Below are 18,616 nucleotides of genomic sequence, written 5' to 3' on the forward strand. Positions count from 1 at the left end.
GGTTGTTGTGAAGATTAAGTGAAGTAATTATATATACAGGCTCACTTAGTACAGTGCATGCAATTTAATAAAAGTTCAATCAATGGTAGGGATGATTAACACCAGCCCCACTGGGACGTCTGCAAATTTGCAAAGAAGTATTTATGGTGTCACGTCAATAGATGACTGATGAGTCTGTCATAATGACATTTTATATTTGTTCTTCATTTTAACTGTCGACATGCTCATTGAATAAAAATAACTGATGTGTACAGAGCACTCAGTGTGAGGCAGGTGCTGTGTTATGCATTTAACAAGCATCATCTTATTTCATCATTACTATTTGTGGTAGGTCCTATTCTGATGGTCAAACCACAGAGCCAGAAACCGAGGCTCAAGGAGGCAAAAGAATGTGCTCCAGGCCCCACAGCAATTAAGGGACATCAGAATTCAACAGGCTCTTAATGGTTTCTCTAGGTCGCTTCCTAATGCAGGCCAAGTTAGGTATCCTGGTGACATGCCAGTTGTAGTCATGGGGGCAGAGGGGCCTCAGTGAACTACTCCTGGTACCCATGGTCGAGGCCACCACTGGCTTCATCCCTCATCCTTCAATGCAGATTGAGCTCCTCGCCTGTGTCAGCCACTACACTGGTAAGTAATACCCTGTAGGCTGTTATGGGCAGACTCATTTAGCTCCCTCTACTAATGGTACAGTGATGGTGTATGTAACTTCTCTTAGAAAGAAAAGGAAGACGAGAATTTTGGTCACTTGGCCATGCTTATAAGAATTCAGGGAAAACTGAACCCCAGGCCTTGTAGCAAGTGCTGCTCAGACTCCATAGCCAGGCCTTGTACAGCAGCACAAACATGGTTTGGAAATTGGAATCTCATCCTCTCCCTGTAAACATTCTAGAAATGGTTCTCTTGCCTACAACAGGAGCTCAGTGCTCTGCACCTCTGGACTCTGCTGTTAAAGGGACTTAATTCTTCCATCTCTTCCTGTTTTTGTTCCTGCAACCAATCACTCAGGCTCTTGACACGCTAAGAACTCCCCAAGAGGAAAACATGCCTGGCTTGGTTAGCACTGTTCTTGGTCCTAGACCAGGTCATGGGTTAGGCCTGCCCATGGGTGATGGCACCGAGTCCACCGAGCTGTGGTCGGGGGCTGGGGCGAGGGGCTGCGCGCTGACAATGCAGAGCCTGCCCTCCAGACGTGCACAGCCTGGCCTGACTAGCTAATCCCAACTTGATTCGGCTGCTGCCCTCACCATATGGCAGACGTTGCTAATTAGCCGTGGCCCTGCAGAGGCCTCAAAGGTGTCTCGTCCCCCCAGTTCCCTGGGCCTGGTATCCCAGAGGGAAGATTCCTCCCATCACTGATCCGTGCCGTGATGGAGACTGCACATGAACGCCCAGAGGTGAGAGCTCCTCCCTCTACTCAAATCACACCTCCTAGGTGAGGCCTTCTCCATCTACAGATTCAAAGGCCACGCCCCCTGCTTGTCCCCAGACTTCCTGTCCTGTTTCTCTGCTTGACTATTTTTCTTCTCAGTCCTTCTCTAGCACACTAGACATTTCAGTACTTTGTTTATGGTATGTCCCTGTCCTCTAAAATGGAAGCAGCATAAAGGCAGGGGTTTTCGCTCTTTTGCCTTCTTTTATTGATCATTTCCTAGAATTGTGCCTACCCAAAATTGAACTTGATGTGAATGGAAGGAAGGGCAGGGGATCCAGTCTGGGTGGAGGTTTAGCAGTGAAGGCTTCCTACAGGAAGTGACACAAGCTGAGTCAGGCGAGCATCTGAAATGGAAGGGGCGTGCCAGGCACACAAAACGCAGGCCAGGAAAAGGGAAGCATGGTCAGGAACCTTACGTCGTAGCACGGCTGGGGCCTATGGTGCTTGTGGGGCGTGATGTGTGAGATGCGGGCGGACAGTAGACCATGGTCACAGGGGAGGGCCCTGCGTGTCTACCCTGGCGAGTGGGAAGCCTAAGCTGGGGCTGAGGGTCAGGTGGGCGAGGGTAGCAGAGAGCAGAGGAGGGCAGACTTAAGAGGCTGGGTCAGGGGCGAGCATCATTTATAATTTGAAAGTGAACAGGTTAACGACCAGGAAGCGCTGTCCTCTACTGAGTGCTACGTGCGGGGCAGGCAGGCGGGGTGGTGCAACCTGCACTTCTAATGCATTACTTCACCCACCCCCACCTCCAGTCATTATACCAGGATGCCACGGAAACAGGGCGAGGAATGAGTGACGCCTCCGGAAAGTGACCTGGCTGGCGAATTACGAAGGAAATTTTGGTGCCCTTGGGCCAAGCCACGGTCAGAGATCACAGAGATCACACCTCCGTAGGCTTGTGACTCCCCTCCCCGCCCCCACTTCACCAACCATAGCACCTCACGCCTCTCCCCTCTCCATTACTCCATCGCCGCCCCCTCCTACAGGACACAGATAAAATGGCACCACGGACCCCCAGGCTATAGGATTGAGGTAGGGGGGTCCAGAAAACCATGAAAGAATAAACAGAATAAAGGGGAGGGGAATGGGGCATAGACACTGGTACCAAAAGCTAACAGGAAGTTGCTTAGCAATGAGGAGACAGTCGGTGTTAAAGAAAGAGGGCTCCAAGTGTCGAGGCAACAACCAGCAGCGAAATCTCACTGGAAAGGAAGGGGCTTTGGCTAAGTGGGCGGACATGTGCTCCTTTTTCACTAGAGGACTAGGGCCACGGTGGGATGAAACTGGCCCAGAGAGGAGTCAGAGCAGGTGGGGGTCCTTCAAGAGAGCAAATGGGAGACTTCACGTGGCCCTTGGGCAGGTACCGAGGAGAGGGGAAGGGCAGAAACAAGGACCTCTGCTGTGGCTGCCCGGCAGCGTGGACCCTCCAGGCCCAAGAATGCCTCCCACTGACAGAAGCCATCAATTTGCTGACCTCACAAAGGTGGGCCTGGTTTCTACCTCAGCCCCAGTCAAGGTGATTCAACGTCACTGGAAGGAATGGACAGCGAACTCCTCCTTTCTCACCAGGGCCTTTGGGAGAGTTCCCCTGTGTGGACGACACCTGAAAGGTGAGCAGAGTACCACGTACCCACAGGGTGGTGAAGCGCACCGCTGCCGTTATTGTTACTGTACCAGTAACCCCAACACCTGGCCTTTGCCCACCACACCCCCAGAGTTTTCCCGAGGGCAGCTGTCCCTCATACATCCCTCTCCCAGCCCTGCTCCAAACCATCTCCCCAAATTCACCCCGTGTACTTTCACCCCCAGAGCCCAAGGCTCTCCTGCTTCCTCGAGGACTTCAGTCCCTGACTGTCTCTACGTCCACCGCACCCTCATCCTCTCTGCCAAAGCCCTGGAGCAAACATTCCTCCGCCAACAATTCTCATCTCTGCTAAACCTGAGCCCCCAGAAGCACCTGGGATTATTCAACCCCATGTCAAGTCTACATCCCATCCCCCATCCCTAGGTCAGGCCTCAGGAGTGTGCTAAGTGGAAAGTCTCAATGATTGAAACCTGGAAGACCTGCCCCTGTGACCCACTGTCTCTATACCCAGCTGTGCACACGGAAGCAAGTATTTAAAAAAGAAAACAAAACCATAAAAAGCGGCAAGGCAGTTTCAAGATTTATTGAAGTGGGTTAGAGGACACGATGCCCAGCACAGAAGACTCCAATGGGAACTCCTGTTTCTAAAAAGTTACACCAGGAGCAGACAAGGGGACACGGAGGCCACTGGATGACCTGGTCCAGATGGAAGGAAAGCAGACTTCTGGGTCCGCAGTGCTCTGTGGCACCTGCTGGGAAGGGCAGAGCCAGCTGAAGGTCTCCAGTTCTGAATCCCAAGTCCCCAGAGTCCCAGGACTTTCCCTCTGCCCCGCTCACAGGGACAAAGCCCTTCCATACTGTGCGAAGGCAACAGGAGAAAGAGGTCTGGTGATGGTCGGCGGCAACACCCCTCTTCGCTCTGCTATGCCAGCGTCCGTGAACAGCCCCAGAACAACCTGAAGGAGGAAGTCACATGAGGCCGGCAGCTTGGAATTTCTATTTCAGAAACACAGGCCGACTTAGCCCCTTGGCAGTTACTCACCATGAGGAGGCCCTTCTAGGGGAGCTGAGACCCAGGTGACCATCCCGAGGCCAGAGCTTCCACCCCTGAGGCTTCCTCCAAGGCAGCACCGCAGAGTGATGAGGGGGCCACGGGGCAGGAGGTCAGGACCGGGGATAACTCTCCAACGTTACCTCGTCTTCCTTCAAGCTGACACGTGTAAGAGTGCCCCCAATTACTCAGGCATGAGCTGCGGGCTTTTCACACTAAACCTGGCTCAAAAAGGAATCTCAAAACTCCCAGAGAAGAGTCAAAATGAACAGTCTTTAAAAAATGGGCCTTTTCATGGCGACAGAGCAAAGGTAGTAACTGGCAGAGAGACGGCTGGAGAGCTTGCTCTCAGGAGCTCTTCCCACTCGGCCCTACCCCTGTGGCAGGAGTGGGGACCGCCACCCCAGCAGCTGTCCCCCACACTGTCATTACTGCCTGTACACCAGACTCCCAGGTGCTCATGCTCACCTCAGCCTCAAATCGTCCTCGTGTTCCTCCCTTCCCCCAAAGACCTTCCTACGGCCTATCACATCCCACTCCTTCAAAGGCCAGGTCCGCCACCTCCAACAAGCTGCTTCCCTTTGAAAATCTTACGGCAACCACTATACACCACCCAACATCGTGCTTATTCATTACGTGTAATTCATCCTGGTTCCTTACACCCGTAAAGTATCTAAACCTGACACAGACGTAGCCTGGCTCTGCTAACAGGAGGCCAAGCTGAGACAGGCCAAGCTCGGAAGTCTCCTGTCACTGCCTGTCACACAGCAGCCCCCAGTGCCTGAGGGCTGGAAAGCACGGGCTGGAGAGAAACAGGAGTGTGTGAAAGCGCCAGCATTTGAAAGGGACAGGTGTGGACCCTCCAAACACGGGAAATTGCTTTCCACAATTCCTCTCCCTGCATTATCAACGACCAGAGCACGGACAGCCCATGGCCACCTTTTGAATGCAGGTGCGTACAAGGCAGAGAGAGCTCCAGGAAGAGAAGGGAGTGCCAGTGGCCTATACGGTAGACCGAGTCTGGGAAAACCACCCAGCCAAGCACAGGACCCATGGAGTGGCCATTCTTTCCTGCAAAAGCCCAACAGGAACCTTCTACCAAGGGGAATCAAAGAGAAGTCACTTTGGGGCTTCCCTGGTGGCGCAGTGGTTAAGAATCTGCCTGCCAATGCAAGGGACACAGGTTTGAGCGCTGGCCGGGGAAGATCCCACGTGCCGCGGAGCAACTAAGCCCGTGTGCCACAACTACTGAGCCTGCGCTCTAGAGCCCGCAACCCACAACTACTGAAGCGTGTGCACCTAGAGCCCATGCTCCGCAACAAGAGAAGCCACGACAATAAGAAGCCTGCGCACCACAACGAAGGGTAGCCCCTGCTCACCGCAACTAGAGGAAGCCCGCACACAGCAACAAAGACCCAACACAGCCAAAAATAAATTAAAAAAAAAAAAAGCACAGTAAAAAATCCACTCAAAAAAAAAAAAAAAAAGAGAAGTCACTTTGGACAAAAATGGGAAAATATTACAGTTGGAAATTACAGAAATCATGTGGTCTTAAGAACCACAAAGTCACCTCTAACACAGCTTTGGTTTTTCAAACGAAGAAAACAAGGTTCTGAACAGGACACTGACTAAGCCGGCAGCAGAAGGCGATTCAAAGCCAGGGGAGGAATCTCTGATGCCCAGGTCCACCCATTTTCCATCACAACATCCTTCTGCCCACACTCCAGGGAAGGACAGATACCCCACAACTCTCATTGCCCCAGTGGAACTCTAGAGGCTCCACCCCTGCAGCCGCCACTGCAGACAGTGAAGGGCCAGATGTGGTCCAGGATGCCCAGAGCTGGGGTGGTGAGCAGACCTGGGGACTCGTGGATGCTGCCTTCAGCTCACCTCTCGGCTCCCCTACATCTTCACCCAAAGCCCCTGGGAACACACACACACACGACTACCAGATCAGAGGACCCAACACTCCAGAGAATGGACCAGAGATCTTACCTCAAGGGCACTGGAGTCCAGACCACTCCTGATGACAACTTCCATGACACCTCTGCACACAGTGGACTCACCTGCAACAGACAAGAAGCCAAGGATGAGCACCCGCCTTGTCCCTGCTCACAGCAGAGCATGTCAGGCACCAGGAAAGGACTTAGTGCAAGAGTTACCAGACAGTAAACACTCTGCAGATGTTGGCTGTTATTATTTCCTGAACAGACACACTATTTCCTCATTAAAAAAAAACAGTAGTGAACTCTAAAAAGGGAGACAATGGATGGCCTATGGCAGGGTGGCCAACGCTGACCAATGTGTAATTGATCAGTGACAGGCGGAAAAGGACGCCATTGCCAGGTTTACGGGAACGTGCCATGGCCAACTGATAGCAACTGGGCATCAAGGGGAACTTAAGCAGCACACAGGGCCTGGTTCCCAACAGCAGGGGCAGGAAGCGAATGCCCCAACAATGACACTAATGCACACATGATAGACCCCAAGGCCCTGGAGGCCCGAGGTGTGGCAGGGAAGAAGCAGGAGTGTGTGGGAAAGCTCCCGGAACTGCAGGGTGAGGATGTGAACCCTCCAAATGCAGGACAACCTTACCATGTTTCCTCTGCCTGCACTACCAAAATGCAGGCCACAGGCAGCCCGTGATCACTTCCAAGTGCAGGGGCAGGAAAGGACAGAGGGCTTGCTGAAAAATGAGGCCAATGGCAGAGGCCTAGAGCAGTCGGCCTAACAGAGCACAGGGACCCAGTATTTGCTTCTAATCCTGCAAAAAAGCCTTCCACGTGGCCCGGAAGGGAGAGACAAAGGGAGGACACCTCTGAAAGAAAAGTGACAGAGTTCTTAGGTTGTAAAAGACAGGGACTAGGTGATCTGAGGACAAATGGCCTCATTGTAGTCCTGCTTTATGGAGGATGAAACCAGCGATAAGAGAAGGTCCCAAAGTTAGGAGGAGGCAGAGAAGTGACTGACACCTGGGTACAGGTAGGCATACAGAAATCCTTTCCCTGCCTCCGTTCACACATTCTGCTGCCAACATAACAAACAGTCGGAGGAAGGGCTCCCCAGGGGCTCTCAGAAACAAGCACGTAAAGAGGAACCAGATGTGTTCTCAAAGGCCCCAGACAGGGTAACGCTGAGGGCCAGGTCGAAGCCACTCTCGTCTCTCCTCTAGCTGCTTCCAGGACCACGGCGGGACCTGCGTGTACCTTGAGGGAGGCAAAGCCCCAGATCTCCAGGGAACAGAGCTCACCTCAGCAGCACGTGGTCCAGCCGCTTCTTGACAGGATGGGGACACCTCTCAAGGGTCTCCTCTGCAACAATCGAGAAGCCCTGGATGAGTAACCTAGATCCCACCTGGGAAGCACGTCCTGGGAAGCCCAGGCCGAGTACGTGCATAGCGGCCACTTCACAAACTTGGGCTGCTGTTACCACCCACAAGCCACGCCACCACTCATGAACAGGATGGAAGTTATTACTCCACATGGGACAACAGCTCATCTGCATCTGAGGCAGAGGCCTTTTCAGATCATCTTTTGGGCAAACTCTAATGACACTGTACAGTTTCTGGAAGCTGGATCTTGAACAGGATAAAAGTCCAGGACAGGTCTGGGAGCGTGCAGCACCTGACAGGCCATGCCTGGCCTGGTCTGGCCTTGACCCGGGGGTGGGGTAGGAGGGGTAAAGGCACCTCAGGCTGCCTGCGGAGGTGAGGTCTGGTGTCTATTGAAGCCTTGTTCAAGTGCAATACTGCTCTGGTTCCTGCCACCATAACCGCAGGCCATGGGGAACGTCTCCCCTGGTGGACTGGGCACCATCTCATGCCAAGGGACCTCCAAGGGATAAATACTGGTCAATAGGAAGAACAATTCCAAGAAAAGGAAACACAGGAAGTGCCCCCACCTCTCCCCTGGCTGGCTGGCTCACAAGCAGTCTTCCCCTGATTCTCCATGACATGATGGGCCGCGCCACCTCACCGGGATGCGTCTGTCCTTTCCTTCTTTCCTGCTGGGCAGCTGTTGCACAGTTGCTGAGCACCGGACACCTGCCAGGCACTGAGGCTGCGGACAGGCAAAACTCAGACACTGACCTTGAGATCAGAGCAGAGAGAGGCAAAAAAACAAGAAAACCAACGATTTCCATGAAGTATGATTAGTGCCCTCATCTCACATCAAGCCACTTCCCACACTACATCACACCAGGAAACATGCTTGATTAAGGACCTGGAAAGGGGAGAGGGGGGAGGCAGACCTGGCTTACTGGAGGGAAGCCCTTGGTGAAAATTACCCAAACAGTGGCTCCACAGTCAGCCCATAGCTCCTTAGACACAGCCCATGCTTTATCTTCCTTTTTTAAAAGCTTCTCTGCAACTAGCACTGGGCCTCGCAGAGGGAACACTCAGTAAGCCGGACACCAGGGGCCAGGAAGCAGATGTAAAGGCGGCGGGAGGACGGCCGAGTGGGACAGCTCCAGAGTTGGGAAGGGACAGGAGTGAACCCTCCAAACACGGGGAAACGCTTTCAGCAACTCCTCTGCCGGCACTACCAGTGACCAGGGCACGGCCAGCCCACGATCACTTCCGAATGCAGGGGCAACAAAGGGCAGAAGAAGAGCCAGGCAGAGGAGCCCACGTCAGCAGCCGGCGCTCCACCCAGGCAGGGGAAAGCTGCCCAGCCAAGCCCGGGACCCCAACACTATCCTCACTTCATGGAAAGACTCCATCTCCCCTCATCAACAGAGGCCACAGGAAGACCAACTTCTCGTAAAAATGCCTCAAGTACTCCTCCACCCACAAAATACCAACTAAGTACCTACTAACCACTTGCCAGGCACTGGGGGTTCAAAGACACAGACCAGGCCTCTGCCCTCCCGGACTGCTTGCTCTTTCCCCCCTGGAAGGAAAGGAAAGCTCAGGAGAATGAAGTAACTCACCCGAGGTTCCACGGCTAACGAGGGGCTGCGTCAGCATCTGAACTCAGGCCTTTCTGGCCCCCAAACCCAGCCCCACTCTCCTGCACAAGGCTTTGCAAGACAGTTCCCAGAACCCTCCTGAGCCCAGGGACCACCCCGTCTGCGGCGGGGCAGCAAGGCCACAGCCCCCAGTTCAAGGCCCTCAGGAGCAGCACTTGCCCAAGGGACTGGGGCGCCCTCACTTTAAAGCTCAAACACCCGTTTGGAAAATGGAGGTTTCAACACTTTCCCTTAAAGCTTATTAGGGGGAAATGGGCTAACGCTCACCAGAGTATTTGGCCGGTAACCGACGAGCGGCTTTGGGGCCTGAAACGCTGGAGTCGGAGGTGATGGGCAGTGAATCAGGGGCTCTGGCGCCTCTCCGGCCAGGTTCACACGGGCTCTGCACGACCCCCTGCGGGACCTCGGGCCCACGCGTCACCCGACCGGTCTCTCGACATCAGCGGGCACAAGTCTCCCCACGGGGCGGGTGAGGCCAGGGGACCTGACGCTCCGAAGCGGCGCCGGCCGGTGGCGCGGTGACCCGAGGCCTCTTTGTCTAGGACACGAGTCCCGAAAGGTCCACACGCGGCGGAGGTGACGGGCTCAGAAGAGGGAGTGAACAAGGGCTCCGAGGTGACCTGCGGCCGGAGCTCCCCCCCCGGGCCTCAGTTTCCCCTCCTGTCGGGGGCGGGGAGACGGAGCACCGGCCTTGAAGGCCGCCGGGGGTCCCTGGGCAGCGCGACCCCGCAATGACTCACCCAGGGCGCCGGGACTGTCGGCTGCAGGCCATACAGGACGACGAGAGAAGATGCTGCACGGTTCCCGGCGACTAGGCCGCAAGACCCAGCTTCCAGCCGTTGAGCGCCAGCGGAAATGCAGTTGAGGTGCGGGATGCAGCCTAGAGAGGCGGCTCCCAGGGCGGAACCCGCGCAAGCGGTTCTTTCGCGCCCCCTTGTGGATGAGAACGGAAACTCTGACCTGCCAAGTCTCCAAGCATCCTTTCCTCTTCCCAACCGCCCATCTGAATATTAAATGGCTAGGACATCTGTAGTTTTGACCTGTCTACTCCTTCTCCCTGATTTTCTTGTGGCATTCACTTTTCCTGTTGAATTCAGTCTTGTTGGGAATATCAATTATAGTGTCTTGCCCTCTCCTGAGAAATGGTTGGGCGTGAGACCCAAGCTGGGAAAATTATACTTTCTTCCTTAATTATGTATCTCGAGTGTGAGAGAGCAGGGATCCTAAAGGAGCTTGGAGGCTAGTTGTGGAGCTATGAGTGGAGTGATACTTCAATCAATTTCCAAACTAAGGTGGTTTCTTGTAGGTGGTGTACCTTAGCAGGGTTTTGAAGGACTCAAACAGAAAGGGGGAATGGGAAGATGTTCAGAAAAGGGAGGAAAAGGAAGACGCACAAGCTGATGTAGGGGAAGGGATGGGGGAGTGGATACATGTGTTTGGATGTGAAGAAGTTAGAAACTGGATAGAGCATCTCATTGCATGGCCTGTAATAGATGAATCTTTAAATGTTACAAGAGAAGAAAGAAGTTCTCATTGTTGCAATGGGAGAGGCACTCACTTGATTCTGAAATGTAAGAAAAAGTCCATGTGTCTCAGTTTGCTCTTGGTTCCTGAGGGCTTAAAAAAATGAGGAAAAGGTCAATTGAAATGATCCAAATAAAGTAAAATCAATAAAACAATGGGTAGAAACCAAAATGGCAGAAAATGAGCCTAACCATATTTAGAGCAACATAGCCAAACAACTTTAGGAATGGGAAAAGGGGCTTTGTACAGTCAGCAGAGGGTAAAAAGCTAGAGAACAATATGTTTGACTTTTTGCCCATAAAATTTTAAATTTAGGTAAAATGAATGCATTCCTGGAATATATTTAACAGAATTGCCTTAAGGAAAAATAGAAAACCTAAATAATTTCATAACACTTAAAAAAATTGAATCAGTTAACAATCTTCCCACAAAGAAAACATCATACCCAGGTGTCTTTTTTTAATATAAATTTATTTATTATTTTTAATTTATTTATTTTATCGATTTATTTTTTTGGCTGCATTGGGTCTTCGTTGCTGCGCGCGGGCTTTCTCTAGTTGCGGCGAGCAGGGGCTACTCTTCATTGCGGTGCGCGGGCTTCTCATTGTGGTGGCTTCTCTTGTTGCAGAGTACAGGCTCTAGGCGCGCAGGCTTCAGTAGTTGCAGCATACGGGCTTCAGTAGTTGCAGCACGCAGGCTCAGTAGTTGTGGCTCACGGGCTTAGTTGCTTGTCCTCATGAAGCTTGTGGGAAAATTCCCCCAAAGTGTTGCCCTTTAAAGATATTCCCAAGAGTCTTCATTAGAAGGGCCCACCATTTAAGGATTAGAATGGAGATTTTTGAACCCCTCCCTTCAGGATGGTAGAACATAGGGTGACTCTGGTGGACGAGAGAAGGATGTGCTAGGAAAACATCGAGTGTTTTCTATGTTCAGCCAAGTATCCCTAACATCTCTGCTTTTCAGCCAGACTCTACGGTGTGAATGGCACGTCCATGGGTTGGGCAGTACACAACCTGCACAACCATATGTGGCAATCCTGCCTACCTACAGTGGAAGATGTATGGAGATGTACTTCAGGGCAAATGTAGCATATGTCCCCCCCACCCCATATACAAGAAACGGAGTAAATGTAAAGTCAGAAATCCACACACATAGAGAGGGGGAGATGCAGGACAGAGAGTACTGGTGGAATTTCAGTCCCTGGTGTTTGTCATCTTGGAAGCCCAGTTCCACCTCTGCCTTTCCTTTTGTTCGGTTACATAAGCTTTCTAAGAATGTAATTCTTTTTTTTAGCATAAGTTAGGTTTCTGTCACCAACACTCCTGGCTAAATGCCCAAGTCTTTTCCTTAACTTATCCTAAATGGCCAGTTATTAAGGTATTCCATCAGTGGGGGTGGGGGTGGGGAGGTTGGCATTGCACAAGGCACTGTGTGCTTATCTCAGATGACTTTCCCATCTACAACACTGGCCTACCTAACTGGAGATTCCAGCAAACAGGGCAGCATGCTGAGGTCTTGAAATAAATGTGTTATGACAACCTTTGCTCTTGGCGTTCAGATAACGGTCCATGATCAGTGGCTTGTCCTTATTTGTCAGTCAGCAATGTGTCTGCAGACGTTAAAAACAAAACAAAACTGCAGTGCACTCTCTGCAAGCTCCAGAAGGCATGGATGTTTCAAGTGGGTCTTTTGCCAGAAGGGGGTGTGTTAGGGACCTACCCAGGCAGGAGTAGGCTGGTGATTAGGTCTGCCTGGACCAAGGCTCTTTCAGGAGTGGACACAGGGGGCTTAAGGAGGCTGTAGGGGGAGGAAGAGCCACCAGCCACTTGGAGCCACTGGTCATCAAGACATAACAGTAGCAGCAAAAAGGGGGCAGGGGCACTGCTGAGCCAATGAACCTTCTATTCATTCATTCATTCATTCATTCATTCAATACATGGTAAATAAGCACTTCTGCTCTATGGGGCACTATGCTGGTGGGTGTGTCCAACAGATGTCAACAACAGCCTGATTGGCAGGAAATTGAGAAAGGAACAACAAAAACTACCACCTAAATAATTCCCCAAACAACTGTTCGAATGATTTTTCCCCATAAAGGCACTGGAAAAGCTATACCACTTTTCCAATACTGTTTTTTGTTTTTGTTTTTGTATAATGACTGGAGGCAAAGGGATGAAAGAAAGAAGCCTATTGTGTCTGCCTTCCTCCAAGCTTATAGTCTAATAATCCACTAATAGCAAATAAGTTCTGTCCCATAAATGCAAGCATGGCTTTCGATTGGGAAGTCTAGTAGTTTATCACATTAAGAGGTCAAAAGTATGGTAAATATCACAGAATTTGGAGGAAGACAGATATGATGGATTAAGTTATGTACCCCCAAAAGGTGTTATGTTGTAGTCCTAACACCTGGTACCTGGGAATGTGACCTGATGTGGAAATAGTATTTGCAGATGTAACTAAGATGTAAGTTAAGATGAGGTCATGTTGCAGGAGGAAGGACCATTAATCCAACATGACTGGTGTCCTTATAAGTGAGGAGAAAGACACCCCAGGAGAATGCCAGAGATTGGAGTGACACAGCTGCAGGATTGATAGACATCACCAAGCACTAGGAAAAGGAAGACTCCCACCCAGAGTTTTAGAGGGAGCATGGCCCTGCTGACATGTTGATTTCAGACTTCTAACCTCCAGAATAGTGAGAGAATAAATTTCTGTTTTAAGCCACCCAGTTTGCGGTAATTTCTTATGGCAGCCCTAGGAAACGAATTCAATAGACATACTTGAAATTTTTCTCTACCACGTTTTACACATTAGCAAGCTACTTAATCCTTCTGAACCCCAAGTTTTCAACTAAGTAGATAAAATATGCAAAATGGTGCCACCATGGAAAATAGGATGGTGGTTGCTCAAAAAATTAAAAACAGAATTGCCATAGGATCCAACAATTCCACTTATCCTCGAAACAAATGAACGCAGGGTCTTACAGGGATATTTGTCCACCCATGTGCATGGCAGTACTATTCACGATAGCCAGAAGGTAGAAGCTACTCAAGTGTCCATTGATGGATGAACGGATAAACAAAATGTGGTCTCTACATACAATGGAATATTATTCAGCCTTAAAAAAGAAGGGAATTCTGACAAATGCTACAACATGGATGAACCTTAATAATATTACGTTAAGTAAAATAAGCCAGTTATAAAAGGACAAATACTACATGATTCCACTTATATGAGGTACCCAGAGTAGTCAGATTCAGAGACAGAAAGTAGAATGGTGGTGGTCAGGGGCTGGGGATAGTGGGGAATAGGGAGTTAGTGTTTAATAGGTACAGCGTTTCAGCTTGAAAGATGAAAAGAGTTCTGGGGATTGATTGTACAATGATGTGAATGTACCTGACACTACTGAACTGAGTATTTAAAAATGACTGGGGCTTTGCTGGTGGTGCAGTGGTTAAGAATCCGCCTGCCAATGCAGGGGACACGGGTTCGAGCACTGGTCCAGGGAGATCCCACGTGCCGCGGAGCAACTAAGCCTGTGCACCACGACTACTGAGCCTGCACTCTAGAGCCCGTGCTCCGCAACAAGAGAAGCCACCGCCATGAGAAGCCTGCGTACCACAACGAAGAGTAGTCCCTGCTCGCCGCAACTAGGGAAAGCCCACGTGCAGCAATGAAGACCCAATGCAGCCAAAAATAAAGAAATAAAATAAAAATGATTAAGACGGTAAATTTTATGTTATGTGTACTTTACAATTCAAAAATTTTAAATTAGGTAAAAGAATGCATTGAAATACATGAATACCATAAGTGCTTTTTTTTAGCTTTTGGCTTATAGTACATTTTAGCTATCACCATCATCATCATGATTATCCTAATTTGATAAAAATTACTTTTCATTCATAACTTTGAGTCTTAGAATTCTAAAAATAGAATTACATCATAAACCATCAGTCAATATCACATGTAATGGTGAAATCATAGAAGAATTCTTCTATTTTTATCCTAGAAGTCCCAGAAAAGTAGTCAGGGATGTCTGCTGCCCTTGGCCAGGACAACCCAAGGTCTTAAGAGTAAAGAATTGATATAGTCTGCTAGCATGGTGAGAGATAATGACCCAAAGTCAAATATTGTTACCCCGGAAGGCCCAGGTATTCAGGCAAGAAAGTTCATGATTCTCAAGCCAGGAAAGCTTAAGTATAATTAGCCACAAACATCTCAGTTATTTAGTTAGCAAAGGAGGTCCAAAGTTGTTGTTCAGGGAAACCCAAGTTAATTAGCTAAGACCATCCAGATTCATTAGTCAAGAAGGTTGTTTTCAAGGACTGTCCACCGCAGATAGAAGGAAAGTCTGATGTCACCGGCCAAGGTTATCAGTCTTTCGCTTGGACTCCGGTCCCCCGGGGCCTAGCCCTGCCTGTTTGGGAAGGGAATGGGCCACCTCTTCTCCTGTCTGTCTGCATGGCAGAGGCCTGAGCCATTTAGACTTTCACTGAGCCAACATTGACCCCCCTCTCCGGAACCAGGGGCCTTCAGCCCAGGACAAAAATGAAGCAGAAGCAGAACTAGTGACAAAGAGGCTGTGGGGGTCAGAGGACCAGCGAGGGGACACAGGGAGGAGGGGATGCTGACACCTCGGTGGGAACTGACCCTGGTGGGGAGACCCTCTGTCTCACCTCAGTGTGTCTGAGCATCCAGTGAGGGCCTGGGGGCTGCTGGAGGCTCCCAAACAGGCCCAGACCCAGGCCATGGGTGGCTGGACTGGCCAAAGCTACCAATGGGCCTCAGTCCCAGCCTGCAGGAGCCCAAGCCTATTCCTCCCGAAAGATGCAGTAACAGATAATCAGTAAGACGGCAAGGAGGAAGATGAACAGAATAAGCAAGACCGCCAGCATGCTGATCATTCTTAGTGCAGGGACAGGGCTTGGAGATCCTGCAGGGCTCACCGGGCCAGCTGCTGGCTTCCAGCCTAGACCCTGGGCATCACCTCCTTCGGACAATCTGTCCAGCCAGCCGAGACCCCATCTCCCCATCCCACCCATCTCCAGGCTCCAGGAATCTCTCAGCCACTGTGAGGTCACAAACTCCAAGATGATGGAATGCTGGCCTCCCAGCCACAGCCCAATCCTTTATAAATGTGACCAGTATGCTGAAAGAGGGACTTCTGGTATGTCATCATAAAAACAATTTTTTTTTGCCTGTCTCTTTAAACTTTCTAAGTGGAAGTATCTTTTCACTGCCCCTAGAAAAATATCAGGCAGTCGTCATCAGTCTTCTGATCATTCTTAGGTAACAAGTCTTGTATTACTGAAAATGGGGAACATAGTTTTCATTCAATTATTTTAAATGTCCGTCTCGTGTATCAATCGTGTTTTCAATGATCATTGATAGCTCAGACTTCTCTGCTCTCCACCAACTGGCGCCAAGCACAGGGTGGGTTGCTGTCTGCTGGGAGGGGATGGGAACCTTCTCCCCTTACTTATTCAAATGTGTTTCTCTTCACCAGGTTTCTGCCCACTCTCCCCAGCCCACCCCCACTCCCAGTACCTGCAGGATCAGGATCAGATGGAATGACGAGTGAGATGGGGGAACATTTCTCTCCAGGCTGGTCATGAAATTAATGCTGAGCATTCTCCCTCAGCCCCTGTTTCAGGGGTTCTTCAGAGACCCCCCTCCTGGTGCCCTTTGACTGTACCCCCAGTGATGTGAACAGGCCCTCTTCTTGGGGTCCCCTCCCCCTAGCAGGCTCCCTGTAGGGCAGAACCTCTTGGGCAGCAGGTGGACAGTCCTATCCCAGATTTTACACTTGTTGAAGGAGACAATGAACTTTTTTTTTTTTTTTTTTTGCGGTACGCGGACCTCTTACTGTTGTGGCCTCTCCTGTTGCCGAGCACAGGCTCCGGATGCGCAGGCTCAGCGACCATGGCTCATCGGCCCAGCCGCTCCGCGGCATGTGGGATCTTCCCGGATCGGGGCATGAACCCGTGTCCCCTGCATTGGCAGGCGGACTCTCAACCACTGCGCCACCAGGGAAGCCTTATTTATTTTTTTAAATTAAAAAAAAAATTTTTGGCCATACCTCATGTGGCATGTGGGGTCTTAGTTCCCTAACCAGGGATGGAACTTGTGCCCCCTGCAGTGGAAGCATGGAGTCTTAACCACTGGATTGCCAGGGAAGTCCCTAAATTTTTTATCTTTAATTTATTTATTTTTATTGAAGTAGAATTGATTTACAATGTTGTGTTAATTTCTGCTGTACAGCAAAGTGAATCAGTTATGCACATATATACATTGTTTTTTATAGTCTTTTCCATTATGGTTTATCCTAGGATATTGAATAGAGTTCGCTGTGCTGTGCAGTAGGACCTTGTTGTTTATATGTTCTGTACATTTGGTACCTTTTTAATGTGGCTCCTGGAAGGTTTAAAATTACACATGCGGCCGGCCGGCATTATGTTTCTACTGGAGAGTGCTGCCTTAGGCTCTTCAAATACAGCACACTCTCTGCCTCATAAATAATCTCACGGTGTCCTCACAGTGACAGAAGCCCTGGGCTTTCTCAGAAATACCAAAGTATAGCAACTACCGCGCTTGGCCATCTGCTCTGTGCTGTGTTCTCGGTGTGCATTGTTTCACTTAATTCTCGCAGCAACACTGTTGGGGGAGGGGGGACTAAGACTCTGCCCATTTCCAGAAGAGGAAAACTAAGGCTGGGCAAAGTTAGGTCACTTAGCCAAAGCCACAGGGAGAGTAAGGGCAAGAGCAGGAGGTAGCAGAGGACACTGGGGCTGTGTGCACACCTGACCCCTTTGTCCAGTATCCTCCCAGCCACAGCATCCCATGGCCCCTCCTCATCACGGAGATCCCCTATGTTCTCACAGTGTTAGAATCCCACAGGCTCCTCTCAGGTACAGAAGATGGAGTGTTCTCGCCCTCAGAGGCCCCCCCCACCCCATTTCCTTCTCCGCGGCATCGGTCAGGCCTGGATTTCCACATTGTGCTGACTTAGTGAAGTGCCAGGAATCTGAAGAGGGGAGACGCTTGCTCGGACACAAGCGTGGGCTGTTTGCACTTCAGAATGTGGACCAAGTTAGTGGCGGGGTTGCCTCAGGTCTGAGAGATACACCCGGCCTAGGATGCAGGCAGTGTTAGTGCTTGTGGGATTAGGGGCCGTGAGCCCCCCTCTCAAGCCTCTCTGCAGTGCCATCGGGAGTATGGGACCTCTGTCTGTCTTCTCTGGCACAATGCAAATCTGACCAGGTCCCCAAAATGCAAATTTGATCAAGTCCCTCTGATTCAAGACTGCTTTTACTTTTAGGATGGCATTTTAGCAAAGCACCTGCCCACCTCTGTAGGCTTATCTCCTTGTCACCCTCATGATCCAGTTTCAGGTCATCTGAACAATATTTTAGTCTGGTGATGTGTCCAAATAACTATATGGCCAGAATTCATTCATTTGTTCAGCTGTGCCAGCCACTAAACTCAATACAATGGTCAATCGGACAAGATGCCTATTGTCCACACAATACATGAGTTCTTCAACCTAAATATCCATCAACAGATGAATGGATAAAGAAGATGTGGTACAGATATACAATGGAATACTACTCAGCCATTAAAAAGAATGAAATAATGCCATTTGCAGCAACATGGATGGACCTGGAGATTGTCATGCTGAGCGAAGTATCAGACAAAGACAAATATCATAGGATATTGCTTACATGTGGAATCTTAAAAAAATGATCAAACAAACTTATTTACAAAACAGAAACACAGACTTAGAGAACGAATTTATGATTACCAGCAGGAAAGGGTGGCAGGGGAGGTATAGATTGGGAGATTGGGATTGACATGTACACACTGCTATATTTAGAATGGATAACCAACAAGGACCTACTGTATAGCAGGGGTAACTCTGCTCAATACTCTGTAATAACCTAAATGGGAAAAGAATTTGAAAAAGAATATATATATATATGTAACTGTATAACTGAATCACCCCACTGTACACCTGAAGCTAACACAACATTATTAATCAACTATACTTGGATAT

General features: G+C 50.0%; 1 long non-coding RNA gene and 3 other non-coding genes across 16 annotated transcripts; all 4 read right to left on the reverse strand.

Annotated features, from left to right (window-relative positions):
- Positions 1–3,245: 3,245 nt before the first annotated feature.
- Positions 3,246–9,879, reverse strand: LOC114894450. Of its 13 annotated transcripts, none has more exons than XR_003793230.1 (7): positions 9,780–9,879; positions 7,972–8,158; positions 7,760–7,901; positions 7,322–7,382; positions 6,067–6,137; positions 4,063–4,230; positions 3,246–3,976 (listed from the first exon to the last, which is right to left on the reverse strand). It is a non-coding gene; the product is annotated as an uncharacterized LOC114894450 (long non-coding RNA). The 13 variants fall into 13 exon arrangements; XR_003793227.1 differs by having other exon boundaries at positions 7,972–8,129; positions 8,356–9,879; XR_003793231.1 differs by having other exon boundaries at positions 3,247–3,976; positions 7,996–8,129.
- On the reverse strand, positions 4,891–5,025 carry LOC114895129. Its single transcript, XR_003793435.1, has one exon. It is a non-coding gene; the product is annotated as a small nucleolar RNA SNORA71 (small nucleolar RNA).
- On the reverse strand, positions 6,603–6,735 carry LOC114895133. The gene has a single exon (XR_003793439.1). It is a non-coding gene; the product is annotated as a small nucleolar RNA SNORA71 (small nucleolar RNA).
- On the reverse strand, positions 8,526–8,659 carry LOC114895131. The gene has a single exon (XR_003793437.1). It is a non-coding gene; the product is annotated as a small nucleolar RNA SNORA71 (small nucleolar RNA).
- Positions 9,880–18,616: the final 8,737 nt, after the last annotated feature.

The sequence above is a fragment of the Monodon monoceros genome, unplaced genomic scaffold (genome assembly GCF_005190385.1).
Source record: "Monodon monoceros isolate NGI ecotype Baffin Bay Population unplaced genomic scaffold, NGI_Narwhal_1 Super_Scaffold_13, whole genome shotgun sequence".
Lineage (NCBI taxonomy): Eukaryota > Metazoa > Chordata > Mammalia > Artiodactyla > Monodontidae > Monodon > Monodon monoceros.